Source organism: Stegostoma tigrinum, chromosome 18, assembly GCF_030684315.1.
Source record: "Stegostoma tigrinum isolate sSteTig4 chromosome 18, sSteTig4.hap1, whole genome shotgun sequence".
In the NCBI taxonomy this organism is placed as follows: domain Eukaryota; kingdom Metazoa; phylum Chordata; class Chondrichthyes; order Orectolobiformes; family Stegostomatidae; genus Stegostoma; species Stegostoma tigrinum.
The window spans coordinates 8,064,775-8,089,113 of NC_081371.1; the positions used below are offsets into that span (position 1 = coordinate 8,064,775).

At 44.8% G+C, this 24,339-nt stretch overlaps 1 protein-coding gene across 20 annotated transcripts in view; it reads left to right on the forward strand.

The window, feature by feature from the left end:
- The window catches only part of nrcama (neuronal cell adhesion molecule a), a 357,355-nt gene that overhangs the window by 141,005 nt on the left and 192,011 nt on the right, over positions 1 to 24,339 (forward strand). The window contains exon 2 of one of the 20 annotated variants that reach the window (XM_059652292.1): positions 20,813 to 20,941. The exons of the other annotated variants lie outside the window; for them this stretch is intronic. The gene's annotated coding sequence lies outside the window, so the exon portion shown is untranslated. The remainder of the gene's footprint in view (positions 1 to 20,812; positions 20,942 to 24,339) is intronic. 20 annotated transcript variants of the gene reach the window in all.

Consider the following 24,339-nt stretch of genomic DNA (forward strand, 5'->3'; position numbering starts at 1 on the left):
TGAAAAGAGGAAAAGCTGGTTGTTGCAACTTGGAAAGGAAGCATCTGAGACATGATCTTGTTGAGGTGCAGTGTCTACTGCTGATCACAGGCGCAGAAGGATTAACGCGGTCTTTCTGCTAGGATTGGATAATAAAAATACTGCACACTATGTACAAGTGACACAATTGTGCATTGTATCCAGTGTGCCTTATCCCCATTTCTTTAGGACCCTACTGTTTATCGTGCTTGTTCAATATTGTATGCCTCTGTTATAGAATAAATCAACACTGAACCAGGAAACAGGCCTGTTGGCAACTTGAGAATGTTCTCTTGCTCAACATCCACTCACTCAGTAAAGCAAAAATCAAGTCTCGGTTCCACAACTGTTGATTTGCAAGTTTTAGTTCAATGCAAACTCCAGTCTGTTCTCTTTAATTCTCAGGAATTAAGGGCTATGGTGAGTGGACGGGTAAGTGGAGCTGAGTCTCAAAGATCGGCTATGATCTTATTAAATGGCGGGACAGGCTTGAGGGGCCAGATGGCCTACTCCTGCTCCTAGTTCTTACGGTCTCTCGCCTCTCTAAACCAATTCATTTTACGGATGTAATGCAGTGCCTTTAACAAAATGAATTCATCACATTTACACACCATCTAACGTGAATTGTGAACATCAAGGATTATGTGACAAAAATGAAGCAGAGCAAAAAGAAAGGTTAAAAATAAGTGAGGGGTCTAAATCGAAAGGTATTGGTGGGGGAGATAATGCATGCCAGTTTCTGTACTGGCCACATGTCCCAAAAAGCTTTGAGGCAACCACTGTCGCTAAGGACGCCCAGGCACTGATTATGAAAATGGAAGAAATGCACTCATTCAGCACTTACCATCTGTGTCATGTTGGCTGGGCCTGTTGAAGTCTACATTATGCGGGCCCATGAGGAGATTCTCCGACCTGCCTAAAATCCAACCCGATCCAACTGGACAGTGAGGATCAGGAGCATAGGGCTGAAGTACAACCTAAACAATAATGAGTTTTCTTTATCATGAACTGAACAAGGGGCGCATCCTCCCCCAAATTATGTACGAGTGATTCATAGAACCTACACCGCAGCAGAAAAGACAGTTGTCCTGGCAGCCTGTGAACTGCCTTAGCCCTTGATTGTCCGTTACTGCAGTGTTACTTACCATATCCACCGCCCAGGTCCTCGATGGAAATTGGGAAGTCTCCCATGCAGAACACCCTCCACTCACAACCCCCACTGCCTGGTGGTGGAATGAAACCAGCCATTAAATAAACTCTCCAATGCACAGGCTGTTGATAGCTGTTCTCTATTATATCTAGGGCAAGCCCAAATTTATTCATAAAGGAACTATCATTTACAACATTATCAGTGGGCATGGTAATGATGAAGCTTCCACCTCTCATGTAGTTGACAACAATTTGTGTCCTAAATGTGTTTCAAGAGGCACATTTATAATTGGGTTTAGGTGGTAGTAAATGATTCCCTACAATCGGCAAGTTTGTAGTCTATGTCTGTTGTTGATGCTGTATGTCCTGAAGCAAACATTATGCAAAAGTTAACATAAACATTTGATTTTAGAAATCAGTTAAACAGAAGCAGGTTCAAATCATCCAAAAGCAACGTTAGGACTGATATCAGAAAGCTTTTGCTGTCATTGTGAAAGCATTTTGGATGGGATTTTAGGCACAGTGATGGAGGTGAACGTCTTAGACACCATTTAGAAAGTATTAGATGAAACAATGGGCGATTGTTTCTTTACCCTCGATGGATGAATTAATATCTTTTTAATGGCTTTGCTCATTTGTAAGTGTCTTATGATGCCCTGAAGAGGTTTGCTAAGCCTTGAGGCCCTTTCAGTTTTCCAGTAAATGCCAATGCTGACCTTGTCCAAAGAATGAAGAAATTGTACTAAATTTGTATCAGGAATACAAAGCCGACTTAGAGCAGGAGACTGTATGGAGTGTTCTGTATTCAGTAGTTTATTCATTGGATAAACAGCACTATTTACAACCAATGTATCAACAAAAGCTTTGTCATATTGAGATGATTTATCTTTATCTTTATTTGCTTCCCCAGGCAAGTCCTGTAAATGCTAGACAACATAAAACCAGCAGTGACTCGTCAAAGTGGACTTCTTCCCTCTTTTCTTGTCCTTTGCTGATCGGAAAAGTGGATTTTCCACGAGTTGGGAAAATCACTTCCATTAACTTGTGTTATGATCCTTACTGTTATTACTTTACCACACAAAGTGCATCCCAGACTGAGATCTGGCTTGATAGATCATAATTTGTTTAGATTTTATTCACAAAGTGGTTTTTCACTGAAACATAGCATGCAATGCTGCAGATTTGGTTTTTAACAATAAACCATAAGTTTATTATGCAAAAAAAAATAAAGCAAGCTATTTACATATAACACAATGTGAAGGATTTTGAAATACATGGTCAAAAGTACAATCCCATTGATTAAACACCATCATTTTACCCAAACACCAGAGAATTCTCTCTCTATCAAAGTCACAGCCGTGACTTAACTGAGGGTTGAAAGAAATAGTTTTGAGAGTTTGACAGCCTCTTCCTTCAGTATTCTCACAACTGAACTTAAATTTTATCAGCTTGGAATGACCCCTTCAGAGTTTTAACCAAACACCTCTGGTCTGGAATTTTCAAACTGAAATACTTATACTGAGGTCACCTATTTGAACCTTTCTTGAACTAACTTTTTTTCTCTAGGCGAAACTATTTCACACATCTCAATCCAAGCAAGGCATCTGCAAACTGAAACCAAAAGCTTTCTAATGCTATGGCTCATTTTCCTTGCAAAAGCAAAAATCAATTCCTGATTCATTGAAAGCAAACTAATATTCTTGATTGGTTACTCTGTCTACTTATAACACTCTTGTAATGCAAACAAATACTCACTCTCTCCCGAAGAATTCTTTCTGTCTACTGTCTTGGTTTAAAAGAAAATGAATCTAGAAAGCGCCTCATACACACAAACTTAAATTGATATACCACCATTTCAAAATCCAAGCTCTAAAATAAGTAATATTAATAAGTTGCATACTTTACAGCACACTTGTAAGATTCTCAATGAATTGCATCAAAGTTCAAACCATCATCTCACACTTGTCTGTAGAATCCTAAATCCTGTATTTTCCGTCTTGACAGAGGGTTACAGCACAAAAAATCTTGTGCAGAGGTTAAGGCAGCAAATTACAAAGTACAAATGTTAACTGATGGCTTGCAGAACTAGCTGCAAAGTGACCACTGTGCTGCTGGAGAGAGCCATCTCTGTGAAATTATGTGACCTCACATCCCTTCCCATGATGAGGTATCTAATTGACATAGTCACATTAGCCTTTTCCAATAAAGTGGTCAGACGCCAATGCAGATAACAGAGGACAGCCATTTTGGATAGAGTAAAGGTATCCATTTTCCTTTTTTCCCATTTCTGAAGAAGGATCTAGACCCGAAACATCAGCTTTCCTGCTGCTCTGATGCTTCTTGGCCTGCTGTGTTCATCCAGCTCTCCACCTTGTTATATCTGTTTTCCTGATTTGGTTATGATGCGTAGATCGTGATGGAGGAATAGATACACGGATGAGAACCAAGGTGTGGTCGTGTGTTTTGGCATTAGATGGACTGAGATGGGGGTATTTGGGGGTAGTGAACACCTGCTGACTCTAAGCTTTGTGCCTTTTGAGGATCCCAGATTTTACACTAAATCAAGATTAACAATGAAACTCACTTCTCCAGCATCGGGCAGAGACCAATGGAGAGAGCAGTGAATAAAGCACACAGTTTTGTGAGCTTTATCAAAGCAGCTTTGAGTACAAGAGTGAGGAGTTGTGCTGAACTTGTACAACACAGTTACTAGGCATCAGCTAAAGTATGTCATACAGTTCGAGGTACCACAGTAGAGGATTTGAAAGCATCAGAGTGAACACAATAGAGATTTACAAGAATAGTTCCAGGAATGAGAAACTTGTGTTTTGTGGGTGATGGGTGAGGTTAGATCTGTTCTCCTTGCAGAACAGAAGGCTGAGAGGAGATTGGATCAGAAGTTTTTGTAACGAAGAAGTGGTGTGGATTGCGTCGATAGAGAGTGAAACGTTCCTGCCCAGAAAAGGGTTGAGAATGAGATGGCACAGTTTGGAAGCGAATTGCAAAAGTGGCAAATATAATATGAGAAAATTTACCCAATGATTGCAATGGCTTTGCATTGCTTGGAAGTGTGGCGGAGGCAGAGTCAATTGAGGCATTCAAGAGACTGTTTCTATTCGAACAATGTATGCAGAAAAGGCAGGAAAATAGCACTCAGTCAAGATTGTTGGAGGACTGATGTTGACATGATGGGCTGAGTGGCCTCTTTCTGTGCCATAGCAGTTCTGTGATTCAGAGTGATACAGAATTGTGAGCTGTGTGTGTGTAGACATTGGCTGATGCAGATTTAGGTCTATGTTGTGCCTTACTGTCAGGGTCAGACAGGTTGGGCTGACGTATTTGAGCTGTTCTGAGCTAAAATGTTACTCACTTCGGGAGTGGAGAAAATTACAGCATTAAAACACCTTTTACGCAATGCTTTAACACACCATTTACACGTTATGCGGAGAATTACATCAGCTCTCCCTTATACCTCTCCACAGTCTCTGTGTGAGACTTATTTGTCCAGTTTTACATGAAAACAACTGAATTTATTTAATGATTAAAAGCAAATTTGTATACTCTTTCTGGAACTCCTTACTGTCTTTGCAAGTCCTAACTATCCTAGATACAGGTGCTTTACTTTCCTGCAGTGGTTAGCATCAGGGCTAAAGTTGGGTCCTGTCTGTGGCCTTTCGGAAGGATAATGGAGCCTCCCATCTCTGAAGAAAGCAGTGAGTGCGAAAGCAAGGATCATAGTCAGGGGGAGCTGTGAATAGAAATGCTTTTCATTAACGTGAGCCTTCCTGTCACTTCTTTCTCTGCATCTATCCAGATGTTTTGTATCTGATTTCCCTTCCACCTCCTCGCCCCTTTTATCGTCCGCGAGTAATACCCAGTGGATCTCGAGCCGGTCAGTTGTCAGGTGGTGGAACAATGCGTTATATCAAGTTTAAAGGCAAACCAGCCCTCCTCCTCTGTCTCGCACTGTTCCCTTTCGGAGAAGTACTTCCTTTGCTGCTTCAATGGAGAATCCTCCTCAGTTCAACATGAAACCTATTGTTGGGGATGATGTAACTCTGCCTATAGTAACTGTATGGTAGTTGTCACAATGGCATACTCCATTTACTGGTCTCTAGTGATATTTAATTGAAGGCTGTTTCATGTAGGTTTTACTCCCTTGGATGCAACATAGCAAGTATTTTAATAATGCATTAAACTATTCCTGGAGTGGTCATAAAAGTTAAAACATTTTACTGAAGTACACAAAAATCAGTTTGCCTGTTCATTGGGCCCAAGCGTGTGGAAAGCATGGACCAGATTTCTATACTGAGTTACGATCTATTACAAAGTTTCTACATACAGATCTTCATCGGTGATCGCTCACAGACGAGGATGACTCCCTTCCACTCTCAGGGTGAGTCTGTGGATGGCTGTACAGGTCAATGCTGCCACCAGAGGCTCTGTTGCATTTTGGGGCAGAAGATGGTCATGGAACGGGGTGGGTGGAGCATTGGTGAGGCAGCACGCTCCTTCCACTGTCCCCCCCCCCCGGTTTCTTTCTCAATGCCTTCCCGGATGCTCCAGCTCCACTTTGGATGGTCCTGGTGACTCCCAGGTGCCTGTGAGAATGCCGCACTTCACCAGTGAGGCTTTGAGGGTATCACTGAAGCGCTTCCTCTGCCTGCATGGGGCTCCCCTGCCATTTCAGAGGGGGCGGGAGACACCTGCCCCTTTGTACATGTCTGACTTGTTAGCCATCTTTAAGTCCCCCTACCACCCCCCAAAAAAAGGGAGTCAATCTCATTATTGTAGAAGGCCTTCAGCCGTTGGTCTGTGGACTGGTCACTGCTTATGAATCAGCTACTTGTCACCAGCCAACATTTGATTCAAAATCACCCCTTGGCTCCAGATGGTTTGCAGATTGGCTTTCAATACTGTTTGAACAAGCAGCTGTGTAAACATTGCTTACCATGATTATTAAGTTCCTTGCTTTTTAAAGAGTGCAGTAATCCTTCAGTCTCCAAAACAGTTCTTTGCCGGTTTCAGTGCACAATCAAATCACTTAATTAGGATACAGTCTTCACAAATTGGATTTCCTGAATTTGATTGGTAAAGTTGGCACCATGGATTATCACAACTTCCCGCTCTTATAGTACCTTCGTTGTGTGAACTTTCTAACTTGAATTAGAGTCCTTGAGATCTACAATGCAGAAAAATGCCCTGCAACCCATTGCATTTACACTGGTCAAAACCAACCACCTATTTACTCAGAGATAGAAGGAACTGCCGATGCTGGAGAATCTGAGATAACAAAGTGTGGAGCTGGATGAACACAGCAGGCCAAGCAGCGTCATAGAAGCAGGAAAGGTGACGTTTTGGGCCTGGACCCTTCTTCAGAAATGGGGGAGGGGAAAGGGGTTCTGAAATAAATAGGGAGAGAGGGGGAGGCGGATAGAAGATGGATAGCGGAGAGGATAGGTGGAGAGGAGACAGACAGGTCAAAGAGGCGATGAAGGAGCCAGTAAAGCTGAGTGTAGGTGGGGAGTCAGGGAGGGGATAGGTCAGTCCAAGGAGGACGGACAGGTCAAGGGGGTGGGAAAAGGTTCGTAGGTGGGAGATGGGGGTGTGGCTTGAGGTGGGAAGAATGGATAGGTGGGAGGAAGAACAGGTTAGGGAGGCAGGGATGAGCTGGGCTGGTTTTGAGATGTGGTAGGGGGAGGGGAGATTTTGAAGCTTGTGAAGTCCACATTGATACCATTGGGCTGTAGGGTTCCCAAGCAAAATATGAGTTGCTGTTCCTGCAACCTTCGGGTGGCAGTGTTGTAGCACTGCAGAGGCCCAGGATGTCTGAGGAATGGGAGGGGGTGTTGAAATGGTTCGCGACTGGGAGGTGCAGCTGTTTATTGCGAACCGAGTGTAGGTGTTTGGCAAAGCGGTCCCCAAGCCTCCGCTTGGTTTCCCCGATATAGTGGCGGCCACAATGGGAACAGCGGATACAGTATGCCACATTAGCAGATGTGCAAGTGAACATCTGTTTGCCGTGGAAAGTTTTCTTGGGGCCTGGGATGGTGGTGAAGAGGCAGGTGTGGGGACAGGTGTAGTACTTCCTGCGGTTGCACGGGGAAAGTGCTGGGTGTGGTGGGGTTGGAGGGGAGTGTGGAGCGGGCAGGGGAGTCCCGGAGAGAGTGGTCTTTCCGGAAGGCAGACAAGGGTGGGAAGGGAAAGATGTCTTTGGTGGTGGGGTCGGATTGCAGATGGCGGAAGTGTCGGAGGATGATGCGTTGGATCCGGAGGTTGGTGGGGTGGTACGTGAGGATGAGGGGGATTCTGTTTTGGTCCTAATTTCTCAATCGCGATCAGGTGCAAAAGTTTTCGCTATCTTTGTTTTTTCATTCTCTTTCTAGCTGCAGAGAGGTAGAGGCTGCCTGTAACAGGCCAGCGGTACTCAGCAAAAGCAGCACCAAGAATAGGAACTGGCCACTAGTTTATTCAGCCTTTCTGATCTCAATTTTTATAAGTTGACAAGTCTTAAAAATGGACTCATGTTTTTGGAAGAAATTATTCAGGTGGGAATGTATTTTGTTATCAGGCTGTACTGATAGTTCAGTCTTGTAAATGATATACCAAGGCCAAAGTTCAGATTGGTCAAGTTGTGACATTGAGATTGGCGAATCTTGCAGTTTTAGCATAATAGCTATTGGATTGATACAAAAACGCTGACCTGGGACTCAGCTGTGCGACCCTTAGCCAGTGTGTCCCAGTGACTGCCGTCTCTCACTAATAATTGATCTTTGGTGATCACAGGCCAACAAGAAATGGGCCATAAATACAGCTTTCCTCATGCCGCTCATCTCCCAACAAGACGGTTAAAAGCAAGATTGGATTCACACGGATTATCGATGTGAACCATCTTCAGGATTGGAGCCTGTTGAGAAGGGGTTGGAGAGGAAAGTAATTTTCTAGCTTAGCGGCCCATCTAGGAAACCTGTAGTTACTTCATCAAAAACAGAGATTGCTGTAAAAGCTGAGCAGGACTGGCAGCATCTGTGGAGAGAAGTCGGAGAGCATGTTTCAGACCAAGTGACCCTTCCTCAGGACCGGCCCTTTATCTAGTTATTTTAATCAGCCTGTTATAAGTACCTACAAGGTTGGAAAGATTTGAAAGCTGACCTGCTACCCCAGATATAGGGACATTACTGCTAAAGCGCAATGTTTTCGAGCAAGGCGGTGATACTGGGACCTTCTCCTTCTCGGCCGGCAGTCAAACTTCAATTGTTCATGAACAAAACTTTAAGTGTGAATGTGAAATAAACGAACAATATCCTTTAAAGCGTATTCATGTTCATCTTGACGACTTTGTTGACTAGCTTTGTCAGCTGAGCTCCAGAAGACTGGGAATAACTTGCATTGCAATTCCTTTGGATTTAGGAATCTCTAATGAAGACTGTAATCTGCCTCTTTCTTTATGCTTTGTGCATGGGTTTGCTGGTTAGCTCGATTGGCTGGACAGCTAGCCTTACAGAGTGACATCGACAGCTTGGTTTCAATGCCTGCATCGGCTGAGATTACCATGTCAGTCCCGTCTTCTCGATCTCATTCCTAGCCTGAGGCCTGGTGACCTTCAGGTTAACGTCCCCACCAGTTGTCCCTCACTAATGAGAGGGCAGCCCTGTGGGACCATCGGGATGGGAGGGGATGCAAAGCCGCCCCAGAGGAGTTGCCTGACCTTCAGCCGCACAATATACAGGCTCTGTGTCTGTGGGGCTTGTAACATCGTGCTAAATGAGGGGAACGTAGCTGAGGTAAAACTGCATTTGCCGTTAATCAGAAGGCACTGGAAATGGAAGAGAAATTGCAGCTCGTTTATCATTTCAGCTCTGCACTCTGCAGCTTGCTGGAGAGGGAGGAAGGGGAAAGGGACAGTGTCAGGGGATGCATCTGGCAGTTGGATGCTTATAACAGTGCACTTGGTATGTTATTCTCCTCTCTCTCATGGGGACTTGTAATGATTTGCAAGCTCGGATTCCCTGGAGAAATTGGCAACTACCTTGTGCCCATCTTCCACCAGCACTAAACCATCGGTGACTATTGGCTTGCAATAGCTGTACTAGTTTGTGCTTCTATTTACAGGGATTCTGGGCCAGCATTCTGAAAAGGTATGTTCTAGTGAATGTGTGAGTTGCAGGCATACCTGTGAAGCATAATGTTAAAAACATGTGCATTCATGCATTCCTTGATACAGTGCCGTTTACAGAGGGGACATAAAAAGAAAAACAGCCTTGGTTGGATGCTGTGATGAAACATTATTTGAGGTGCAGAGTCATTTCCACATTGATTCCAGTAACAGTTGCCACTTGCAATTGAGCTTGTTTTGTTTATTTGTTATTTTTGTTGAAACGTACGGTTGATGCATTTGTGCGGGGTTGGAAATACAAAAATTGCTTCACTGCCTTCTTGTCACATGGCAGGCTGGCTGAAAAGGTGGGACTGATGGCAGGTCTAGGTTGGGACTCTTGGCATAGATACAGGATGGAGCCATTTTGGCAGATCATAGAGTAGCGATCATGGAAGTAATCCTGAGGCCTAGGCTTGTGGTCTATTTTGGCCCAGATCCTACCATGACAGCTGGTGAAATTTAAGATGATAATCAAATTTGGGACTAAATAAGAAGTGAATGTTGACAATGGTTGTTGTGAAACTTTTATTGATTATTGTGAAAACTCTCGGAGCCACAACACTTTTGGAAAAGCAATCTGTGATCCCTGGTATGATCCACGTGACTCCAGGCCCACATGAATGTGGTTGCTTTGTAATGACCCTTTGAAATAGCCTCATGGGCCACTCAATTCAAAGGCACTGATGGATGGGTAACAAGTATTGACTTTGTTAGTGACGTTCAAACAAAAACGATGCAGGACAGAGAAGTTGGGTTGGGTACAGGTTGGGACACTTGGGACTGGATTAAAGAAAAATCCTGTGCTTTTCATTGGTCAGGTGCCCTGAGAATGTCTACTGCTTATGATTGTTTGTAGTCAGGTGCGTATTTGTACTGAGTTTGCAGGTTGCTTAACATGCAGCAACCCCATGTGTGGGGCTATGTTTCTTGTACACTTGGTTAGTGTAAAAATGGTTTATTGAGGTCTTTGTAGCAATGTGATGGGTTGTATTCCTCTATCTGTTATCTTTACATTTAAAAAAATGGATTAGCACTTCTCTTGATGTCGAAAGCAGAGGAATTTTATCCGAATGCATTGTGTTCCTACCTGATTATCACAGTCACATTTGGGTAGTGTCGCTTCTAAAAGTAAGCTAAGAAACTGGTCACATAAGGGATCTAAAAATGTTGAAGGCAAGATGACAACATTGATCATTTTTATCTGAATAATGGCAGACTATACGTGTGCCAGCAGCGCATGTCTTCTTCCCCCAACTCAAGAAACAAGTCACTAGTCAGGGCACATGTTTAATCCAAGGGGTGTGCTCCTGAGATGCTGCTTGGCCTGCTGTGTTCATCCAGCTCCATACTTTGTTATCATGGATTTTGTAACCAGTTGTTTAACCTCTAATTATGTCTGACTGTACAGGAAGTGTAGCAGCAAGGAAACTTGCTGGTGGATGAAACAAGGCAAGCGTAGCACATAGAAAGCTACCTTTTTGGGAGAGCATGCTATATAAGGCTAACTTGGATTTTGGTTAACGGTCATACAGCTTCAGTCGGTGGTTGTACCTGAGATAAAATACTTTGTGTTGGCTACCATTTGTTTTCCATTGAGGTGAGACTGCTGTTCGTAGCTGGAATGAATGAACTTTGAAGCTTTGGCGTTGTCTCTGCAACAGGAGCAGGACATTTGCTGCAGCATCTTTTGATGTTTGAAGGCACAGCAATTACTCTGAGATCGAGGGAATTAAAGCTCCATTATTTCTATTAAACACTAGATCAATTTAGAATATCTAGTCAGCTTTGACGAGTTGAACCAAAGGTCTTTTTCCTTGCTGTACATCTCTATGACTCTACTCTTCTGCAGCACACTGTCAAAAAGCAGCACAATTTGTGCACCACTCCTCCCAGCCTTGTTAAATGGATAGACTTTCTGGAGTTCCATAGATTTAATCAAATGTGCTTTTAAATTAGATATGTTATTGTCTTGATATTTGTAATTTATTGTTTTAAGTCAGGCTGGCTGTCAACCACCTAAATGAGGTGGTCAGAGCTGGACCCCTTTTAGGTAGTCTGCTTAGAGTATCTCATCTCTCAGAGCCCTTGAAGGCCCACAGATTGGGATGGAAACTCTCTTCCTGGCCCCGGTGCTAGTTTGCATTGTGGATTGTGTCTTTCACCTTGATTGTCATTTGAAGAGAGTGCAACCAATGACCTGAAAATTTGGATCTCGTGGATCTGCAGGGACGGATATATGAGACACTAGAGGTAAAGCAGATCCCGACTGGCGAAACAATGTGTTGCTGAAATGAAGAACTTTATTGGTGTGCAATTCCTGGTCATTATTTAAGGAGCATTTCCCATTTCCTAACACGGTCTGCTCAGAAGGAAAGCTCCTCTACCTGTGCTAATCACCAAGTTACACCCTCTTCAAAAGCTCTCTTTTAATAACTTAACAACTCTGCTTCCATTGCCAGCCCAGTTTTTCCTCCTAATTAGTCCAGATTTCAAAGTCCCCATTAGAAGTTAATTAGGAATGTAAAAGGCCTATTTCTCATTTCTCAACTGTGCTGTTAATTCAGACGTTTCCACTTTGGATTTCCAGCGAGATGTGCTGTAATCCTGTGGAATTTCTGAGGTGCTCATTAATGTGATAGAACCCTCAGGTTTCTCGCTAGGCACAACTTTGAACATGCCTTTGCATTTGAAATTGCACTGTATGGTAACAGATACGCTCACCCACAAATCTTCCACAAGTTTCACTTTCTTCCCCTGTCGAAAATGTATAAAATTATACTTCGGTCAAACAGTGGCAGTGCAATTTCTTATGAGAATGTTATTGTCTTTCATGGTATGCTGGAGTGAAATGGCAGAATGGCTGGATCTTCACTCAATGCGTTTAGGTTCTTAGATTTCTGATAAGGTTAATCATATAGTTTGAACTGGAACAAAAGCGTTAGCATGGAAAATCAGAAGCAAAAGCTGCTGAAAACATCCAGCAAGTCTGTTGGGATCTGCGGAAGAAAGTCAGCTGATGCTTTGCTATGTTATATTGGGTTTGCTGTGGATATTTTCCCTGGTTATTTGATTTAAGTCCTTCTTGTGAACAGTCTTAACATAGCTCTTTCACTGGCCAATCTCCACAACCCCGTAGCTACTTGTAGCTTTCCTGACAAGTTCGGGATGTCGTGTTCCTGTCTCCTGGACCTCCCAATCTATTTCTTTGACCAAATTTTTGGCCACTCTCCCTCATGTTGCCTTTGTCACTTGGTGTTCCATTTAGTCCGATGATGCTCCTGCATAATGCCTTGCAGCTTTTTGCTGCTTTAAAAATGTCTTTTGTGCGAGTATGCCTTCAGTCTCTCTCATCGCAATCAGACATTCACAGCAAGTGATCCTTTGGAACTCTTAGAGTAAGCTTTGATATTAACAGGCATTTGAATGCAACTCCTCCTTTAGGTAGGATAATGGCAAAAAAAAGTGTGCAACACTTCTTCAGAGCCCCTTGATGCTTCAGCTTGCAATTTTAAACCTGCTCACAGTGGGAGGCACTGCTTTGAATGCAGCTCACGACCAACATACAGACTTAGATTTGCATCCTTGTGCTTCCATTTTAACAACAGAGCTTATTGGCTATGTTCTCAGGTCCCTTCGGAGTTTAGCTGTCATGCTGAGCTCTGACAAGCACTGGCTTGGCTGTCCTCTCATTTCAGGTTATCAGTAGGTTATGTTCAGTCCTATTCCCCTTCTCTCTCTTCTAATTTTGCTCTTTTCAGCTGGTTTGAAGCTTGAACTGCACTGGTCCTCTCATCTTCGCTCCATTCATGATGCAAAAACCTGGACTTTGGTGGGTTTTGACAGGAATTCCTGTCCCCTTCAGACTTGCACAAGCCCGTCAATTAAATTCCTGATTGTGCAGGTACACGTCTCCTGAGTGAAAGAACAGCGAGTAACTACTGAAAAATTGGAAATGGAAGAAACAGAACAGTCCCATCCGCATCCGAAAGTAGAGGAAAGGCAATGGAAGATTTCAGGAGACGACTGTTTTGTTGGTTGTTTCAGATCGAACTCTACTTAGTCACAAAGTAGTGTTGCTTTAGCTGATGTGACTCTTCACTTGTCGCTGAATCTGTACAGCCATTGGGTGGGAGGCAGTGGTTCGATCCAGGGACACATTTGGAGGTGAGGCCTTTCCACGTTGATAAACTCATTAGGTTGTGCTCTGGCGGCCTTGGTCTTTTTAAATGCTTCGCGCTCAGGATCAAGCCTGCCTGGGCCAACTAGCCTGTCTATGTGAGGCAGTCCTCCTGGCAGACACCAGCAAAGCTGACCAGAGAAGAACTCGTAAACAGGCTCAACTCAAAAGGCCACCTGATGTGCTGTACAAACCTCTGGTGGAAAGCTGTAAGGTGTTCTCAGGTCAGTGAGCTGCTGAGTGTTGAAGCTCCTTTTGCTTTTTCCATGGGAGCTCTGGGCGGTTTATCGCGATGCTCGTGGCCCTACATTGGTACTTGCAGTGAGAACAGAAATTTATTGCTCGTGCAGCATCGAATGGAGATGTGTGGCGCTCTACCGTCTGTTTGCAATGGCAACGCTATGTGCTAACTTGCATTCATAGGAGCATAAGGCATACATATCCTAGCGGAGTGGAGTAGATCATTCATCATTTTGCAACACTCTTCAGGCATATTCCCTGCAGGCTAGGATAGTGGCCTCTGTTTGTTATCTGTCGGGAAAAGTGCATCCCCTCTTTCCTGGACAGGCTTCGGAGAACCTCCAGGGAGATATCACCGAGGTTTGGCACTCCTCCTTTTGCCTGGATCTCTAACATCTCCAGGAGTGGGTGGGGTGATGGACAGAGGTTGAGTGATGCTCCTGGGTTGCAAGGAGTGAAGTGCTGTCTTGTGCAGCTTTTAAATGTTGCACTGAGAAGATCCTGGTGGAGGGCGGACCTTCCTGTTCCTGTCTGTCCCTGAAGATGGAATAAGCTGAGAAGTCCTAGCCACTGCCCCACCCTCAAACAGAAGTCCATGCCACTCTTTATCCCTCTACGTTTAGTCTCAAAATGGGATGTTCTGCCTATTGTCTGAGCACTTGCTTACAGATTCTGCTCCCTTCCAGCTCTCTGGACTTGATCATGTAATTCTGACATTAGCTTTGTCCCTTTATCTGATGCTTGTCCCATTTCTATCTACCACTGCTCCATCAGAATGATAAAATAGGATCTTGTCTGCCTTTTGACACACACTCGGTGATCACCACGTGCACCCTTGGTGACATTTGCTGCACCGCTGCAGCTCCTTCGACTGCCTGGAGAGCTCTGCTCTTTACGGGAATGAGTCACTGCTCCCCAGCTGCAGATGGGCCAAAGTTTCTCCAACATCACTCTGATCAGGCTGTGTGAGGGCAGCAATAAAGTGTGCTGTTTGCCCCCCCTTCATTCTGTTTTAACTGCACCTCCTTCCACCTGCTCTATGTGAGTCATGATTCTGCAGAAGGGCTTTGTGTACTTGTTCAGCATCAATTTTGCACTGTTACTACGCAGAGTGTGTTCACCACTAGTAGGATGCTGTCATCAAGCCAAACATATATTCTGTCTATCTCACAGAGTTGTTCTATGCATTTCAGTGTCAGTCTGATGTCAGGTATGTAGGGTCTATGTCTAAAGGACTGGCTGAACTATCAAATAGCATACCCTTTCAGCTACTTGTAACAAACAAGCTATGAACTGTATGCAAACAGCTCATGCCGGCACAGAGTCCAACATTGTATTGGACAGCATTTGCCGGATAATCCAGTGTTGGAAGAATTGTTTTGACAACCAATTTAGGAGCGTCAGTCAGACTTGCAGTGTGGTGTACAGCATGTACAACTGCACATGTCTCGCTCCATGAACGGCATGGAAAAGGTGAACAGCCAAAGTTTTCTTCCGAGGGGCGGAGGAGTCCAAAACTAGAGGATGTGGGCTTAAGGTGAGGAGGGAAAGACTTAGAAAGGACCAGAAGGTTAACTTTTTAATGCAAAGTGTAGTGCATATATGGAATGAGCTGGCAGAGGATGTGGTGCAGGCTGGTATAAGCACATTCCAGCACCTGTCCAAATATGGACATGTAAAGACCCAGATGAATTAGAAACTATCACGAACAGTTAAAGTAGCTTCAATCATTCTATCATTGACCCTGAAACTTTGACTTGAAGAAGTTTCAGAGAAGATCCAATATTGTTGGCGTTGGCTTAAATATTTCCATAAGAACTTGCAGAGGGATAGGATGAGGCCATTCATCATTCAGGTAGATAACTGCTCTGTAACTCCCCTCCATTTGCTAATCTTAGCTCTGAAACCTGCGAGACCTTTAACCTACAAAAATCCAGTCTCAAAACCTCTGTCCTGACTTGGAAGAATTCCATTCTCTTCCATGTTTCAGGGGTACATTAAGGGAATTCCCTCCTGAACAGCATTGTTTGTTGTCTCTACATCCCAAGTGCGGCAGCGGTTTAAGAAGGCAGCTCGCTACCTCCCACCTTTGGGGGCAGGCAATAAATGCTGGCCTGGCCCTACTTGCCATGAAAGAATTTTTGAAAAAAATTGCTTCGTAATTCACAGACCTGGGGAGAGATACAGAATTTACATCCAGTGTTAGATCATGTTGCAAAGGGAATCTGTATGAAGCAACTGGGAAGATAAATCATAGAATCCCTACAGTGTGGATACAGGCCCTTTGGCCCAACAAGTCCGCACTGACTCTCAGAGCACCCCATCCAGACCTATCCCCCAATCTACACCTTCCTGAACACTATGGGCAATTTAGGATGACCAATCCACCTAGCCTGCACATCTTTGGACTGTGGGAGGAAACCGGAGCACCCGGAGGAAACCCACGCAGACAGGGGGAGAATGTGCAAACTCCGCACAGATAGTCGCCCGAGGGTGGAATCGAACCCAGGTCCCTGGCGCTGTGAGGCTGCAGTGCTAACCACTGAGCCACCATGCCGCAATAGGAAATGGGCTGCAGTGTAACGACTGAGATACTGTACTGCCTCCCTCCTCGTTGGTAGCCTCCCCCACTCCCCCCGACAACCTGCTGGAAGGTACAGGTCCAGACTGAATAACGTACAGCTGTGATGCCTTTTACAGTTGAGTAGCCTGCCATTGTTCACTGTGATTACTTGGCAGAGGAACTGGAGTGTGCATGGTCTCTGTTTGGTACCCCAGTGCCCCTGCAGGAGACCTTGATGTGGGGTCCATCTGAATTGCAATTGTCAACATGGGAAAGCAAGGCTATAGCAAACCAGTTTGCATACAGTGCATGAGAAAGCTATTGAAGGTCACTGATCTTGTCACAGCTCAACCCCCAATGATAATTGGGTTGACAGTGGCAATTATGTGATGTTGTGCTTTGCTTAGAAAGGCCATGTGTATTGAGTGGCTGATAGTATAAGCTCAATGTGCCTTCAGAAAAAGCAAATGGACATGCACAATATGGTGTCAAATTATGCCCAGAAGAATCTAACGTTGAACAATAAGTAGCAAGACTGGTCATAAACTGGATGACTCTGACCAAATGTCACTGTTGCAAAAGATTGCTCCTTGTGACACAGAGACAGAGTGTGTTTCGGTATTATATTGGAGAATTAAGATCAGTGTCCAACGTAATCCTATTAACCGGGCCCTGGGTAGGAACATGCACCTCACGTTCTCTCAACTGACCCGTGTCTGATTTGGACACATCATCTTTTGTCGATTTCCTTCTACTTCTGTTGGCTGGAGGCGGACGGGATGTTTGCAAATCCCTGGGAATCCCTGGATACTTTGCTTGGTTGGCGGGAGGTCTGCAAAATGATTGTAGTAGCGGCAGGTTTGGTGTGAAATAGGGTGCGGAGTGAGGAGTGTGTGACACAGGGCGGGGTGTACACATGGAAGATCACCGCAAGTGGCGTGCAGTTGGCATGGCCGACGTTGGGTGCTTGTCGTGCCCGGCTTCGTTTCAAAAGAAAATTCAAGGATGCCGCAGAATGCAGTGAAAGCACACCTCACTGATCGCATTTGTTAAATTCTTGTTTTCTTTCAGCGTGTAATTCAAGCTCCTCAAACTTGTACCTGCACCAGAAAAGTGATGCCTTCCCTGTCTGCATGTTATGCAGTTTGTTTTCTTCTCATTTCCTGATCTGACGTTAAAATCAACAGGACTCAAGGCAAAGCCTTCGCTTCTGTGATGCTATCGAAGCAAAGAGTGCCATTTGTACCTGTCTCGTTGCAAAATATTGCGCTGATGTGACATTGCCATCACAATCCAGTGGAAACACGGCAGAGGAATGAGAACATTTCAACAATTGACCTTGGAATGGATTTTACCTTGAGTTGATACTTACCTCTTGTTAGTGGATATACGAACAGAAGTAGGGCATTGATCCCTTTAAAACTGCACTACTATTCAGGTGGAACAGAACTGATATGCATCTCAACCCCACTTACTCCATAAGCATGGCTATCTCTACCAAACAAAACCCACCTACTGATGTCAGCCGTGGCTTAGTTTGTGCCTCCCTCTAAGTCAGAAGGTTGTGGATTCCTGCTTGAGAAATTCCGGCGGACACCCCAGTGCGGTATTAGGATGATAGCGCACTGTTGGAGGTGCTGACTTTTAGATGAGATGCTAAATGGAGACACTGTCTGCTGCCACGGGCAGATGCGAGAGATCTCGCAGAACTGTTACAAACCAGAAAGTTACCCCTGACTCCCAGCTGATTTTATCCTTCAGTCAACGTCATCGAAAACAGTTTGGCTGGCTCAATACTATTTACAGGAGGTTTGCTGTTTGCAAAATGGTTACCGATCCTGCAGTCCTGGCGTGGCTACACTTCTGAACTGGCTGGAAAGCACTTTGGGATGTCCTGAAATTGCAGAAGGAACTAAATACATGCAAGCCCCTTTTTTTAATCACTTCTTGGTAACTTTAATTATATTTGTGGTCAGAGGCTTTAAGAAGACAGAGAATACTGTTCTGGGCTGACCACTCTGCCAGTGCTTAATCACAGTGCAATGTGGTCAGACTGCTTCACAGTTAATGTCAAAATCCCTGTGGCAAAATGATTTCCAATTGATGGTGAACTGCAGCAATGTATAACTTTCACATTTTAATCGATGTCTCCTTTCCTAAAGGGAAGGAGTTTGAGTCCTTGGTATTGGGATCATTTTAAGTGCAACAGTGGGACAACCTGGTGCCTGAAAGTGAAAGACCTAGCTCAGCGATCCACTTCACCAGGAGTGGTTATGCCCTAGAAATTAACGCCCATTGTTTGTCTCACCACATAAAGTTGGAGCTTGAGGTCGAAAATGTAGCGAATGTGCGGATGATTAGCACCCAGGAGCTGGACACAATTTTGTTGCCTGTTATTTAGTGAGAGGCAGGAGCCTGGTTATTTTAAACACACTGACAGCTACAGTAATATAGCAGATGGAAAGTTTTTATGCAATCACAAGAGGTATTTGCAGCATGTGGTGATAAAGGTACGATGCACTGCAGGTTTCTTAAGCACCTTCCAAATCTGCAACTTAGAAGGACAAAGGCAGCAGATGCATGGACCCACCGATGCCTGCAAGTCCCTTTCTGAGGCACACACCATCCTCATGTGGAAATATATCACCATTCCTTCACTGTCGCTGGGTCCATATCCCAATACCACTGTGGGTGTATCTGCACCCTGTGGACTGCAGTGGTTCACAAAGTGGTTCACCCTCTTTCTCGGTGAGCAGTTAGGAGTGCACTATAAATGCTGAGCTTGCCACTAATGTTAACATCCCAAGGAAGGAAAAAAAATTTCAGTTTTAGTACCTGAGTAAACATTTCCTTTGAATAGTTCACTGTTGCAAATGATGAATTGCTGTAATGACTTCAATTCCATATTGATATCTATCATGCTACATCTTGTCAGCATGTCTTTTACGTTATAATCGCTGTCCCCTGCTCTGTAACAAGAGGATATAAAGGTTTCAGACTCTGTCTTACCATTAGAAGCATGCACCTCTGTTGTAACATGATTGCTTCATGTTAACCCAAGCACTTGTTATTTCATGGGTGTTACTTTGAATCAGTGTCCATTGGATTCTTCAGCACCACAATGTTCAAGGCCAGTTGTTTGCTTAACGGAAGGTAACGCAAGCTTTGCTGCATTTGGCAAAGGTCTGTGCATGCTCACTATTTGTTGCCTGTGCACAATGTCATCAGCAACACACTCAAACTCTTGTTTGCCAGAATGCATTCTGGGATTGCCAGTGAAAAGAGTGGGAGGCAGCCGCGAAAGAAACTGGGTTGGGGAAGAACGGGCTTGGTGATGGTGAGGGGTGCAGTTGATTTGTCTTTTGACTTCTACTGATTGGATTTATGCAAATGCAGAGTTTATATTCTCTCTCTGTTTGGTCGATGCCATCTTTGTCGTGGGATATTGATGAAAAGAAGGTGACAGTTAGAATGCACACCCACATGACTGAGGGGCCAACAAATCTGACACTTTGATTTATTGTGAGTTATGAATTGCTGATCATTACATAACAGTAGTTCGCTTTATTTAAAGTTCTAACCCAGGACAATTTCCTGAACTGTCATTTGATATATAATACAATTGTCATGTTAAGAGTCAGTTAATTTTCGCTCATTCTCTCTTTGTAAGTCACAGGACTTAATGTAGAGTGAGCGAAACATTGGTCCTTCTCTTCTGGAATTGACGGTGTGAAAGTTTCTTCTGTCTAAATGTTCGATGCAAATTGAATTTGGGACAAATGTAACACAGTTTGCAGTGATTGCACAAACCAGACAGCACAAAAACGCCTCTTAATTTTGGGCTAATGAGTAACTTCATTGACAATCTCACGCACAGAGACTGGTGACTTGAAGAGATGTAAAAAAAGATTTGCAGAGATGCAGTGTGTTATAACCAGTTCCTGGGTGAGGTTCCCAAATTTATTACTATTTCAGACTGGATGCCTCAAATTGTCCAGCTGCTGTATAAGGACAGGTGAATGGCTCTGTCTTTATTTGCCTTAACTCTCTACCCCTCGGTTGATCACATAGAGGTTCATTTAAAAATGATCTTCTCCCTTGTGGATGCTTTCCTCCAAGGGTAACCAATTATGTTTAAAAATAATCAAACTTAAACAGACTTTTTTTGACTTAACAGAGGAATAAGTTTATGACTTAGTAAACACAAGAAATAATCATGAACATCATGCCCATGCCAGGAATGAGGGATGAGTCCCAAAAAAGATTAAAGTTAGAAGAAAATAAAGCAGATCAATCTCAGAGTTTCATGAGGAATAGATAACGGACACTGCGCTGTCTGATTTGGGTAACACTAATGTGTTGGTGTGTGAGCAGACAAGTTCAAGGCTGTTAGCTTTGCAGGTCAGCTGAAAGGCGTTTTGTCGTGTTTTGTTTTGAATATAGAGTTACTTTTAGCCCTTGGAGTGACATTATTTTCTTTTCTACCTGCTTCATGACACTCGTCAAGGTGTGACTTTCACATCGAAATAAATCACTCGTGCACAAAGACTAGGATTGAAGCTGATAACACAGCGTGGAGCTGAAGGAACACAGCAGGCCAGGCAGCACAAGAGGAGCAGGAAAGCTGACGTTTCAGGTCAGGACCCTTCGTCAGAAGTCGGGAGGGGGAAGGCAGCTCAGAAATAAATAGGGAGAGGAGGGGTGGGGCTGGGGAAGGTTGGTGCAGGTAGGCAGTGGTGGGGATTGGTCAGTGAAGTGGGAGGAGTGAATAGATGAGAGGAAAGATGGACAGGTTGTGTCAAGTCGAGGAGGTGGGGATGAGGGGGAAGGTTGGTCATGGGATGAGGCCGGGTGTGGGGAGGTTTTGAAACAGGTAAAGTCCACATTGAGACTATTGGGCTGTAGTTTCCCAAGGTGGAATATGAGGTGCTGCTCCTCCAGTTCCCAGGTGGTGTCATTGTGACTCTGGAGGAGGCCCAGGATAGACATGTCACCCAGGGAGTGGGAGGCGGAGCTGAAATGGTTCACGACTGGAAGGTGTTGTGGTTTGTTGTGAGCGGAGCGCAGGTGCTGTACAAAACGGTCTCTGAATCTCTGCTTGATCTCATTGACGTAGAGGAGGCCACATTGGGAGCAGCAGATGCAATAGACCACATTGACGGATGTCCAGGTGAACCTCTAATGTGGAAAGTTTGTTTGGTGCCTTGAATGGAGGTTAGGGGGGAGGTGGAGGGGCACGTGTAACACCCTCTGTGGTTGCAGGGAAAGGTGCCGGGGATGGTGGGGCTCATGGGAAGTATGGAGTAGACAAGGGAGTCCCAGAGAGCACGGTCCCTATGAACAGCAGATAGTGGTGGGGAGGGAAATATATCTTTGGCTGTGGGGTTGGATTGTAGGTGGCAGAGAATGATATGTTGATCTGTTGAATCCATTCTTGCAGGAAGGTGGGTGAGAGGAGGTATGGTCCAGGAAGCTGTGGGAGTCGATGGGCTTGAAATAGATGTTGGTTTTGAGGCAGTCACCAGAGATGGACACAGAGAGGTCCAGGAAGGAGAGAGAGGTGTCAGAGATGGTCCAGGTGAATTTGAGGTTGGGGTGAAAACTGTTTCTAAAAAAAAAAGTGGATGAACTGTTCGAGCTCCTCGTGGGAGCACGAGGTGGCACCGATACAGTCATCAACGTAGCGGACAAAGAGGTGGGGGATAGTGCCACTGTAGCAGTGGAAAAGGGACTGTTCCACATATCCTATAAAGAGGCTGGCATAGCTTGGGCCCATTAATCCCATGACTCCCACCGCTAACTGGAGTACCCCTCCTCTTACCCACCTTCCTGCAAGGATGTGATCCGCTACTCCTAATTTCTCCGCCTCTGCTGCATCTGCTCCCAAGCTGGGGTGTCCCACTCTCGAATTTCCCAGATGTCTTCTTATTTCAAGGACCGCAACTTACCCCTTTCAGTGGTCAAAAACGCTCTCGACCACATCTCTTGCGTTTCCCACACCTCTGTCCTGACATCCCCTCCCCCCAACAAAAACAAAGTTGGAATCCCCCTTGTCCTCAAATATGACCCCACTAACCACCGGATTCAAAGCATCATTCTCTGCCATTTCGGCCACCTACAATCCGACCCCGCAACGAAAGATATATTTCCCTCCCCACCCATATCTGCCCTCCATAGGGACCACGTTCTCCATGACTCCCTTGTCTGCTCCACACTCCCCTCCAGCCCCACCACCTCTGGCACTTGTCCCTGCAACCGCAGGAAGTGCTACACCTGCCCCTTCACCTCCCCCCTTCACCCTCATCCCAGGTCCCAAACAAACCTTCCACATCAGACAGATTTTCACCTGTACATCTCTCAATGTGGTCTATTGCATCCGCTGCTCCTGATGTGGCCTCCTCTGCATCGGTGAGACCAAGCGGAGATTGCTTTGTAGAGCACCTGCACTCTGTTCGCGACAAACGACAACAGCTCCCACTTGCGAACCATTTCAACTCCCCCCTCCTACTCCCTGGGTGACAAGTCCATCCTGGGCCACCTCCAGTGTCACAATGATCCCACCTGGAAACTGGAGAAGCAGCACCTCATGTTCTACCTCAGGAGCCTACAGCCCGATGGCCTAAACGTGGATTTCACCAGTTTTAAAACCTCCCTCTCATCCCCACCTCATTGACCTGACACAGCCTGCCCATTTTCTCTCCCGCCGATCTGCCCCTCCCATCCCGCTGACCAATCCCCACCACTGCCCTCCTGCACTCATCTATCACTATCTCCACCTCCCTTCCCCAGCCCCAATCCTCCTTTCTCTATTTATTTCTGAGCCCCCTTCCCCATTTCGGAAGAAGGGTCTCAACCCGAAACGTCAGCTTTCCTGCTCCTCTGATGCTGCCTGGCCTGCTGTGTTCCTCCAGCTCCACACTGTGTTTTCTCAGACTCCAGCTTCGGCAGCTCTTACTATCCCAGAATTGACTTGTTAATCTTATGCTTGTATATTCTTGAAAGGGGAAAACATGAACGCTGTTGGTAGCTGCTTTTGGATGTTGTCTTTTTAAAAACCACTTCTGCTGTAATTAGAACTCCAGCATGTCTGGATTCTGATCTTCACAAGTGTGGCGTTGCTTTTCTGTGGCAAGTAGTCCCAGTAGACAAGTTTCACCCTGAGTTTGGTCACCCTGTGCCTGACCTGGGGTTCCTTGTTATTTGCACAGTTAACCTGAGATATTGAACATAAACTTTCTTCACGCTACTGTTGTGTAACGAAAGAGTCGAATTGAATAATTGAATCAAGCAGCAATTTCTCTGCTTGTTATTGTAGATGCCCTGTCAGGATATAATCTGCTTTAACTTCATGGCTTTTGAAATCATGTTAAATGATTTTAATATCAAATGCAGTTACTGATCTGCTCTGGCGCACTGCCACCGTCTCACTGTGGTGCACGTTGAAAGAGCTATCCAGTTTCATCTCGCTGCTTCTAAAATAAAGATTTGTATTTGCAAATATGGCCCAAACCTCTTTATAAACCAGTGAAGTCAAGATGTTGCAATGTCGAAAACACAGTGGCATATTTAACTGCAGCAAACTGCTGCAAAACAGCAATGACATCAGGATAACCACAGTTTTATTGTTGATTCCAGTTGTGGAATAAATACAAGTATATGATTTGTAAACTGACACTTTGCTAGCTACCATCAGTTCTGAGGAAGGGTCACTCAAACCAAAACATTAACTCTATTTCTTTCCATAGATGCCGCCAGACCTGCTGAGCTTTTCCAGCAGTTTCTGTTTTTGTTGTGGAGGAATAAATGCGGGCTGGTACTCTGGGTAAATAGTTACAAGTCTCCTTCAGACTGCAATCTTTGATGTGACCCAGAGCAGCAAAATAGGCTTCTCGTGCCATCCAAAAAGTGGACTTACGACAGTGCAGCACTTTCTCAGAACTGTTTAGGGAGTGCCAGCTGAGGTATTGAGTTGTTCTGGATCGGGGTTTGAATCCTTGCAGCCTTCTGGTTCACATAAGCATGCTGCAGGCGATA